This window comes from Neophocaena asiaeorientalis, unplaced genomic scaffold (genome assembly GCF_003031525.2).
Source record: "Neophocaena asiaeorientalis asiaeorientalis breed wild unplaced genomic scaffold, Neophocaena_asiaeorientalis_V1.1 scaffold335, whole genome shotgun sequence".
NCBI lineage: Eukaryota > Metazoa > Chordata > Mammalia > Artiodactyla > Phocoenidae > Neophocaena > Neophocaena asiaeorientalis.
In genome coordinates this window covers 548249-558124 of record NW_020173924.1, presented here as the reverse complement: position 1 = coordinate 558124, position 9876 = coordinate 548249, and positions in this window count along the sequence as shown.

The window sequence follows — 9876 nt, the reverse complement described above, 5'->3', positions numbered from 1 at the left end:
GTCTTGTTTCTGATCTTAGTGGAAATGGTTTCAGTTATTCACCATTGAGAATGGCCATGAAATTTTAATAGCAGTAAATTTTGTCTCTGCACAACTTGTTTTTCCACAGCTGTGACCTATGTTGTGAGATTCCATTGTAAGACTGAACGAATTAGATGCTGCATCTGTCAGTACACTCCATAATTTCTCAGAGACTATTTAAAGCAACCCAGTGAGAAATTATAGCTTATTTGGAACTTAATTTTATTATATTTCAAACTGCTGTAATTTCACAAGTATTGTTTACTCCATATTAAAAGTGAAGAAGGTATCCAGCACTATGTTTTTAGTAATTGCTGATTATCGTAAACATTAGCCATTACATTAACTCTATTAAATCATGCTGATTGACTTAATATGGAACCACACTCTCACATATCAAAAACAATCAAGGAAATTCTCAATATCTAAGAAAAAAATTTTTTGGCATGTGAAAGATTCTGAACACTTTGCTTGGGGCTCAGGGGTTCCAAAGCCCTTGAATTAAATTTAGGCTTGCCACTGAAGGACACTCTTTGCCATCTCAACTCTTCCACATAATGACAGTTGATGGTCATATCCAGGTTCAGTGGACACAGCCTTAGAAACACTATATAATGACTATGCTCATTCCAACTAAAATTACAGATTCTTCTTATTTCACACAAAATGAGTTTACCATGTATGAATTGAAATATTAAAATATAAAATATTCTTTAAGTTGTATATGTACATTTTCTAGAAGAATGTTCCTGTACCATATGCTAGGCATTACACAATTTATTTGTTACATGTTATACCGTTCAACCAGAACAACACTGCAAGGCCATTATTATAATCATTTTATAGAAGAGTGAAACGGGCTAAGAAAGGTTAAGTAACTTGCCCAAGTGGCAGAATTGGAGTTTGAATGAGATTTGTCTGAGTACATCACAGCTCTGCTTTATACACACTATTTGCCTGAAAAAACTAAAATGAACAGCAAGTATGTTACCAAAAAAAGAAAAAGTGATAGCATTACACAGGCACTTGCTTTTTACACTCTCCAGATTTGGGGTGTAGAGTCATTCCTGATTCTAAAAGGTGTTGCCTTCCATTTCTCTTAAAGCAACTTTTTAAAATGCTCCGGTTTTGCTGGACTTTTTGTTTGATATTGCATGTTTTAGGAAGAGGAGAAGAGGTTTGTAAAGTGCAAGGGAAAGAGTAGATAAGCAGGAATAAAATATCTTGGTAATAAAATATACGGAACTGGCTACATAATTTTCAGGACCTAGTATAAAATGAAAATGTGGGATTCATTCAAAAGGCAGAAAAAAGTCTTTTCTTCTGTGGCTTCTCTTGAATTGTCATAGAGCTTTTTACTTTCTACTTAATGCCATGTCTCTCAAGCATGAGGATACTTTCCACGTGAGCATAGTGTCTCATAGGTACTTGTAGTCAGCCTCCTGATGCAGTCCTAGGATTCATGTGACTAACCCTAACTCTCACTTTGCCTGTGTCCAGGCCCCTGCTGGAGTGCAGGGTGCCAGTGGTAACTGGACAGGAGCAGACAAGAGCCCAATTCTGGAAGGGAGGGAGATGGGGGAGGCCAAGAAAGACAGGGTGGCATGTAAGCAAAGGCTCGAAGCCCCTGACTCATGATCCATTGTCCCATTAAACTTCACTTACAAAGCACATATCCAAACATAAAATTATTAATAATTTCAAGACTGCAGCCACAGAACATTCATTAAACTCTCTGTCACCTTCTGATTGGAGAACGCTCTGTAACTCTTGTGATTGCAGAGCCATGAAGGTAGCCCTGCTTCTGGGTTATATTCCTTGAACTAGGCTATAGCTGCCCTCGTTCCTTCAGTTCACTTGCTTGGTCTTAGATAATAGATGACAACAAATAAGCCAGAATTGGACACTGTGAGGCTCTAGTTAAAAAATGAATTTAAACCAAAGCAAAAGGCTAAACCTCTTTTGGAAACCAAACAATTGATGAAAGCAGAAAATGGGTGATACCATGAGGCTACCCCTTATAAACTGCGTAGAGAACTATGCATTCATCTCACAAATAGGACAGTGTTCTAGAGAAAAGCACAGTAAACAGCAGGGTCCATCAGGCTTTGAGAATAGCTGGAGGTAAATCCTCCCCTGCCCCTTATCCTTTTACTAGTAAGCATACAATCAGGTACTCCTGGGCCAACCTCCCAACTGGTAGAAGTGGAGTCAGTAAGGGGTGATGAGAGTGTTCACGTAGGTTTAAACATTTTTTGAATGAGTTTTCAAAATTTCAGATTCCTTATAAAATTTGGATTTCAGCTTATCCATAAAAAATCAGGAGTTTTGTCAATATTGGCCACAGTCAGAGTACCTACTTCTCATCCTCTTCTGGAGCCAGTGTGAACGCTGGTTTGCCACACCATTCCCTTTTCTCAGGGCTAAGGATGACGTTGCTCTTAATCACTGCATTCCACTGCTTTTTTAAAAAGAGAAATATTAATTTTTATTTCTTTATCAAATGTGGGGAGAAGAAAGTCATAAAGAGAGGAACATGATTTTCTTACGGCCCCTCCAATTTGCTTATTTGCATTACCGCTCTGGCCTCAGAACAGAAAATTGATTTTGAGACCTTGGCTTTGCACTTCACTCACCTCATTTTACCCTTTGCTCATAGGTTCTCTACTTCATACTATCCTTTTTCCTTTTTCTGCTCTTTTCCTACTATATTTATTCTTCTAACTGAGGCTTATCCTTTGTCTCTCTGTTCCTATACCCTTTCTTCCTTTTCTTTTTCTTCCCATTTTCTCATCCATTCCTCTTCCTCAAGGATCTTATGCTACCTCATTTATATATAGATAGATAGGTATAGATATAGATATTATTTATATATGTGTGTATATTTATGTATGTATATATTAATACAAGCCGTGTAGCTGTGTAAGAGAAAGAGTGAGAAAGGTAAAACTATTCTTAATATTTTGGCATCTTCCGGAGTCTATTGGAATCTGGGCAGTTTACTGAAGAACAATAAAATCATCAAGAAAAAAGATAAATGACACAGTCATTTCTTAATATTTTGTCACTAGGTTTTATTGTTTCTAAGAAAGTTTCAAACACTGTAGCCACTGATTTAGAAAACTCTCTTTTTTCATTTACTGACTTGTATCTAGAGATTGAGTTGCTAAGTATCAGTGAGCTAGCTGGGTATGCTTCACTGATCCTGGTTGTTGTTCAATCCTGTACACATTAGCAGATTCATACCATAAATAAAGGTCAAAATACTTACTTGATTCTATTTTGGATCAGCAGGCAATTTAAAGATTAGAGGATTGGGATAATGTGGTAGTTGCCTGAATACTATGTCAGCAGCTGACTAAATGAAAACTTTTTGATAGAACTAGATCTAATAGTATTATGGAAGCACGATGGGTATTGTATTAATAAATAATAGATTTTATCTTTTTATTATTAAGTCAAATACTCACACTAAACAGTGTCTTCAAAAGCATATAGCATTCTACTTATGGATAGTTCAAAACTCCACTCTGAGTTTAGATAAGTCCTTTCTCCTTGAAGTCCTCTTTAAAAATATATATATATAATGAGGATAAAAATCCAATATCACAAAGTTATTTTGAATATCAAATAAGATAATGACTATAAAAATACTTAGCACAGTGCATCAACAGTAATAAGTTCATACTAAACATTAGTACAGAAGAAAATAAAATGTCATTATCCCCTGAAGACATCTGTATTTGATTGAGGCAGGAAAAAAATGCCTCTGTGTTTACTTCTCAGTTCTTTTGTATTTTGCCATCCTTCTTATTTTTAAATGGTTTATTTATTGAAATCACTACCATCATCGTTAAGCTGCTGACCAAGCAAACAATCAAGCTTTTCTTAAAACAACAAACAAATACTTGCATAAGTCCTTATGTGGTTTTTCTTTTTGCACACACACCCACACACAAAATCACTTTTATCCCTCTTCCCCAGATCTCTAAGTGAAAGTGAAGTTGCTATTTGTTTCATAGCTTTTAGAGATTTATATAGATTCAAAGATTTATATAGATTCAGCAATTATGTTTAGAGAAAAATTAGATATGAAAACTCTGAACACACTAAGGGTAAATTTGCTATTTTATTTATATTTTTCGCTCTAATATGTGTCTGGCACAAAATAGGAATTTAGACATTTTTTGAATCAATAAAATTAACAATTAATAAAAGGTATCACACTTTTAAAAAAGTAAGGTATTGAAAAGTAAATTGTCCAAGTATAAAAAGTGTTCAAAGGCCCTGTGTATGCATTATCTGTGTGTGTTTCTACATACACATAATTTATTTTTCAAATGCCTTTTTAGGTATTACTCATTTTAAGAAAAAAAATAATACCCAAACAAGTAGCTGAAAATATTGCCTTTAAAATATCTCAAAACAAAATAAGTGTGGAAAAAATTTCCCTAAAGGGGAAAAAAACCCCAAAAACCTGAGTGCTCCCTTTACTTAATGTAAAATTATTGCTGAAAAGCAGCTGTCTAGCATCATTCCCCAGCCCCATCTGATCTAGGTGGAAATTTTTCACTAGTTCTAGCTGATGCCTAAATGTCAGTGGTTCTTATTATCATTTTGAATGGAATGCATTTATCCATTCTTTCCTTCCACAAACATTTCTTTAAAATCTACTATGTGATACCTAGTATATTAAATAAGATTACAATAAGATTATAAGCAATATAGAAATATATAATTTGTCTTATGAAATATACCCCAGTGCCTCCAATTAATAACTGCAAATGTACTACAATATTGTATCAATTTCTTATGATCATTATGAGAAAACTGTAAATGTAAAGCATTGCATTCAATAGTATACAATATACAGTTCTTGTGATAAATACAGACATCCTAGTAGAATCTGTTAGTGACAATATTTTATCTCAGGTGATGGTTTTCTGGTTTGAATTCAATGGATACCTTATATGTTAAACAATCATGATAAGTGGCTCAGAAACTAATATGACTGAAAGACTCTGAAATAGAAGTAACACTTTTTCATTATAGCTATTAGGAAAACACTCTGGAGATTATGCATGTATGTGTATGAGTTTTTCTCATCAAAATTTTCTAAAATTTCATTATGAAAATTTTCAAACATGCTGAAAAAAAGAATGAATTTTATAGTACACCTATACCCATATTTACATATACCCACTATTAATATTTTACTATACTTGCTTTATTATTTATCCTTCCATCTACGTATAGTTCAATCCTTCCTTTTATATCAGTATATTTCAAAAAATATTTGTAGACATCGAGTACACTTCCTCGTAAAAGCTTTAACATGTATATAATCACTTAAAGGTCAGTATTTATTAACAACTTATTTTAAAATACAATGTCCATATAATAAACTACACAGGGCTTCCCTGGTGGCGCAGTGGTTGAGAATCCGCCTGCCGATGCAGGGGACACGGGTTCGTGCCCCGGTCCAGGAATATCCCACATGCTGCGGAGTGGCTTGGCCCGTGAGCCATGGCCGCTGAGCTTGCGCGTCCGGAGCCTGTGCTCTGCAACGGGAGAGGCCACAACAGTGAGAGGCCCGTGTACCACAAATTTAAATAAATAACACACATCTTAAGTGAACTACTTCATGAATTTTACACCTGTGCAATCCCTATTCCACCCCTCTAGGTGCTCACAAAGCACCGAGCTGATCTCCCTGTGCTATGTGGCTGCTTCCCACAGCTATCTATTTTACATTTCATAGTGTATATGTGTCCATACCACTCTCTCACTTTGTCCCAGCTTACCCTTCCCCCTCCCCGTATCCTCAAGTACATTCTCCACTAGGTCTGCATCTTTATTCCCGTCTTCCCCCTAGGTTCTTCATGACCTTTTTTTTTTTTTTAGATTCCATACATATGTGTGAACATATGGTATTTTTTTTCTTTCTGACTTACTTCACACTGAGTGACATTCTCTAGGTCCAGCCACCTCACTACAAATAACTCAGTTTTGTTCCTTTTTATGGCTGAGTAATATTCCATTGTATATATGTGCCACATCTTCTTTATCCATTCATCTGTTGATGGACACTTAGGTTGCTTCCATGTCCTGGCTATTGTAAATAGAGCGGCACTGAACATTGTGGTACACGACTCTTTTTGAATTAAGGTTTTCTCAGGGTATATGCCCAGTAGTGGGATTGCTGGGTCGTATGATAGTTCTATTTTTAGTTTTCTAAAGAGCCTCCATACTGTTCTCCATAGTGACTGTATCAATTTACATTCCCACCAACAGTGCAAGAGGGTTCCCTTTTCCCCACACCCTCTCCACCATTTATTTTTTGTAGATTTTTGATGATGGCCATTCTGAATGGTGTGAGATGATACCTCATTGTAGTTTTGATTTGCATTTCTGTAATGATTAATGATGTTGAGCATTTTTTCATGTGTTTGTTGGTGATCTGTATATCTTCTTTGGAGAAATGTCTATTTAGGTCTTCTGCCCATTTTTGGACTGGGTTGTTTGCTTTTTTGATATTGAGCTGCATGAGCTGCTTGTAAATTTTGTAGATTAATCCTTTGTCAGTTGCTTCATTTGCAAATATTTTCTCCCATTCTGAGGGTTGTCTTTTGATCTTGTTTATGGTTTCCTTTGCTGTGCAAAAGCTTTTAAGTTTCATTAGGTCTCATTTACTTATTTTTGTTTTAATTTCCATTTCTCTAGGAGGTGGGTCAAAAAGGATCTTGCTATGATTTATGTCATAGAGTGTTCTGCCCGTGTTTTTCTCTAGGAGTTTGATGGTGTCTGACCTTACATTTAGGTCTTTAATACATTTTGAGTTCACTTTTGTGTATGGTGTTAGGGAGTGTTCTAATTTCATTCTTTTACATGTAGCTGTCCAGTTTTCCCAGCACCACTTATTGAAGAGGCTGTCTTTTCTCCATTGTATATTCTTGCCTCCTTTATCAAATATAAGGTGACCATATGTGCCTGGGTTCATCTCTGGGCTTTCTAGCCTGTTCCATTGATCTATATTTCTGTTTCTGTGCCAGTACCATACTGTCTTGATTACTGTAGCTTTGTAGTATAGTCTGAAGACAGGGAGCCTGAGTACTCCAGCTCCATTTTCTTTCTCAAGATTGCTTTGCCTATTTGGCGTCTTTTGTGTTTCCATAAAAATTGTGAAATTTTTTGTTCTAGTTCTGTGAAAAATGCCAGTGGTAGTTTGATAGGGATTACATTGAATCTGTCGATTGCTTTGGGTAGTACAATCATTTTCACAATGTTGATTCTTCCAATCCAAGAACATGGTATATCTCTCCATCTATTTATATCATCTTTAATCTCTTTCATCAGTATCTTATAATTTTCTGCATACAGGTCTTTTGTCTCCTTAGGTAGGTTTATTCCTAGATATTTTATTCTTTTTGTTGCAATGGTAAATGGGACCGTTTTCTTAATTTCACTTTCACATTTTTCATCATTATTATACAGGAATGCAAGAGATGTCTGTGCATTAATTTTGTATCCTGCTACTTTACCAAATTCATTGATTAGCTCTAGTAGTTTTCTTGTAGCGTCTTTAGGATTCTCTACGTATAGTATCATGTCATCTGCAAACAGTGACAGCTTTACTTCTTCTTTTCTGATTTGGATTCCTTTTATTTCTTTTTCTTCTCTGATTGCTGTGACTAAAACTTCCAAACTATGTTGAATAAGTGGTGAGAGTGGGCAACCTTGTCTTGTTCCTGATCTTAGTGCAAATGGTTTCAATTTTTCACCACTGCGGAAGATGTTGGCTGTGAGTGTGTCATATATGACCTTTAATATGTTGAGGAAAGTTCCCTCTACGCCTACTTTCTGGTGGGTTTTTATCATACATGAGTGCTGGATTTTGTCAAAAGCTTTCTCTGCATCTATTCAGATGATCATATGGTTTTTCTCCTTCAGTTTGTTAATATGGTGTATCACGTTGATTGATTTACGTATATTGAAGAATCCTTGCATTCCTGGGATAAACCCCACTTGATCATAGTGTATGATCCTTTTAATGTGCTGTTGGATTCTGTTTGCTAGTATTTTGTTGAGGATTTTTGCATCTATGTTCATCATTTTTTTTTTTTTTTTTTTGTGGTATGTGGGCCTCTCACTGTTGTGGCCTCTCCTGCTGTGGAGCACAGGCCCCAAATGCGCAGGCTCTATGGCCACGGCTCACAGGCCCAGCCGCTCCGCAGCACGCGGCATCCTCCCAGACCAGGACACAAACCCGCATCCCCTACCTCGCATTTGTTGTAAAGCTGGTTTGTTGGTTCTGAATTCTCTTAGCTTTTGCTTGTCTGTAAAGGTTTTCATTTCCCTGTCAAATCTGAATGAGATCCTTGCTGGGTAGAGTAATCTTGGTTGTAGGTTATTATCCTTCATCACTTTAAATATGTCTGCCACTCCCTTCTGGCTTGCAGAGTTTCTGCTGAAAGATCAGCTGTTAACCTTATTGGGATTCCCTTATGTGTTATCTGTTATTTTTCCATTGCTGCTTTTAATATTTGTTCTTTGTATTTAATTTTTGATAGTTTGATTAATATGTGTCTTGGCATGTTTCTCCTTGGATTTATCCTGTATGGGACTCTCTGTGCTTCCTGGACTTGATTACGTATTTCCTTTCCAGTATTAGGGACGTTTTCAACTATAATCTCTTCAAATATTTTTTTCAGTCCCTTTCCTTTTCTCTTCTTCTTCTGGGATCCCTATAATTCAAATGTTGTTGTGTTTAATGTTGTCCCAGAGGTCTCTGAGACAGTCCTCCATTCTTTTTTCTTTATTCTGCTCTGTGGTAGTTATTTCCACTATTTTATCTGCCAGGTCACTTATCCGTTCTTCTGCCTCAGTAATTCTGCTATCGATCCCTTCTAGAGTATTTTTAATTTCATTTTTTGTGTTGTTCATCACTGTTTATTTGCTCTTTAGTTCTTCTAGATTCTTGTTAAATGTTTCTTGTACTTTCTCCATTCTATTTCCAAGATTTCGGATCATCTTTACTATCATTATCCTGAATTCTTTTTCAGGTAGACTGCCTATTTCCTCTTCATTTGTTAGGTCTGGTGGGTTTTTGCCTTGCTCCTTCATCTGCTGTGTGTTTCTCTGTCTTCTCATTTTGCTTAACCTACTGTGTTTGGGGTCTCCTTTTCGTAGCTGCAAGTTCGCAGTTTCCGTTGTTTTTGGTGTCTGTCGCCAGTGGCTAAGGTGGTTCATTGTGTTGTTTAGGCTTCCTGGTGGAGGGGACTAGTGCCTGTGTTCTGGTGGATGAGGCTGTATCTTGTCTTTATGTTGGGCAGGTCCACATCTGGTGGTGTGTTTTGGAGTCTCTGTGGCCTTATTATGATTTTAGGCAGCCTCTGTGCTAATGGATGGGGTTGTGTTCCTGTCTTGCTAGTTGTTTGGCATAGGGTGTCCAGCACTGTAGCTTGCTGGTCATAGAGTGGAAGTGGATCTTGGCATTGAGATGGAGATCTCTGTGAGATTTTCACCATTTGATATTACGTGGAGCTGGGAGGTCTCTTGTGGACAAGTGTCCTGAACTTGGCTCTCCCACCTCAGTGGCACAGCCCTGCCTGACTCCTGGCTGGAGCACCAAGAGCCTGTCCTCCACACAGCTCAGAATAAAAGGGAGAAAAGAAAGAAAGAAAGAATAAAATAAAATAAATGTAAAATAAAATAAAATAATTAAAAAATAATTATTAAGAAAAAAAAATTTTTAAGTAATTAAAGTAAAAAAGATGGATAGACAGAACTCTAGGACAAATGGTAAAAGCAAAGCTATACAGACAAAATCAAACACAGAAGCATACACACATACAC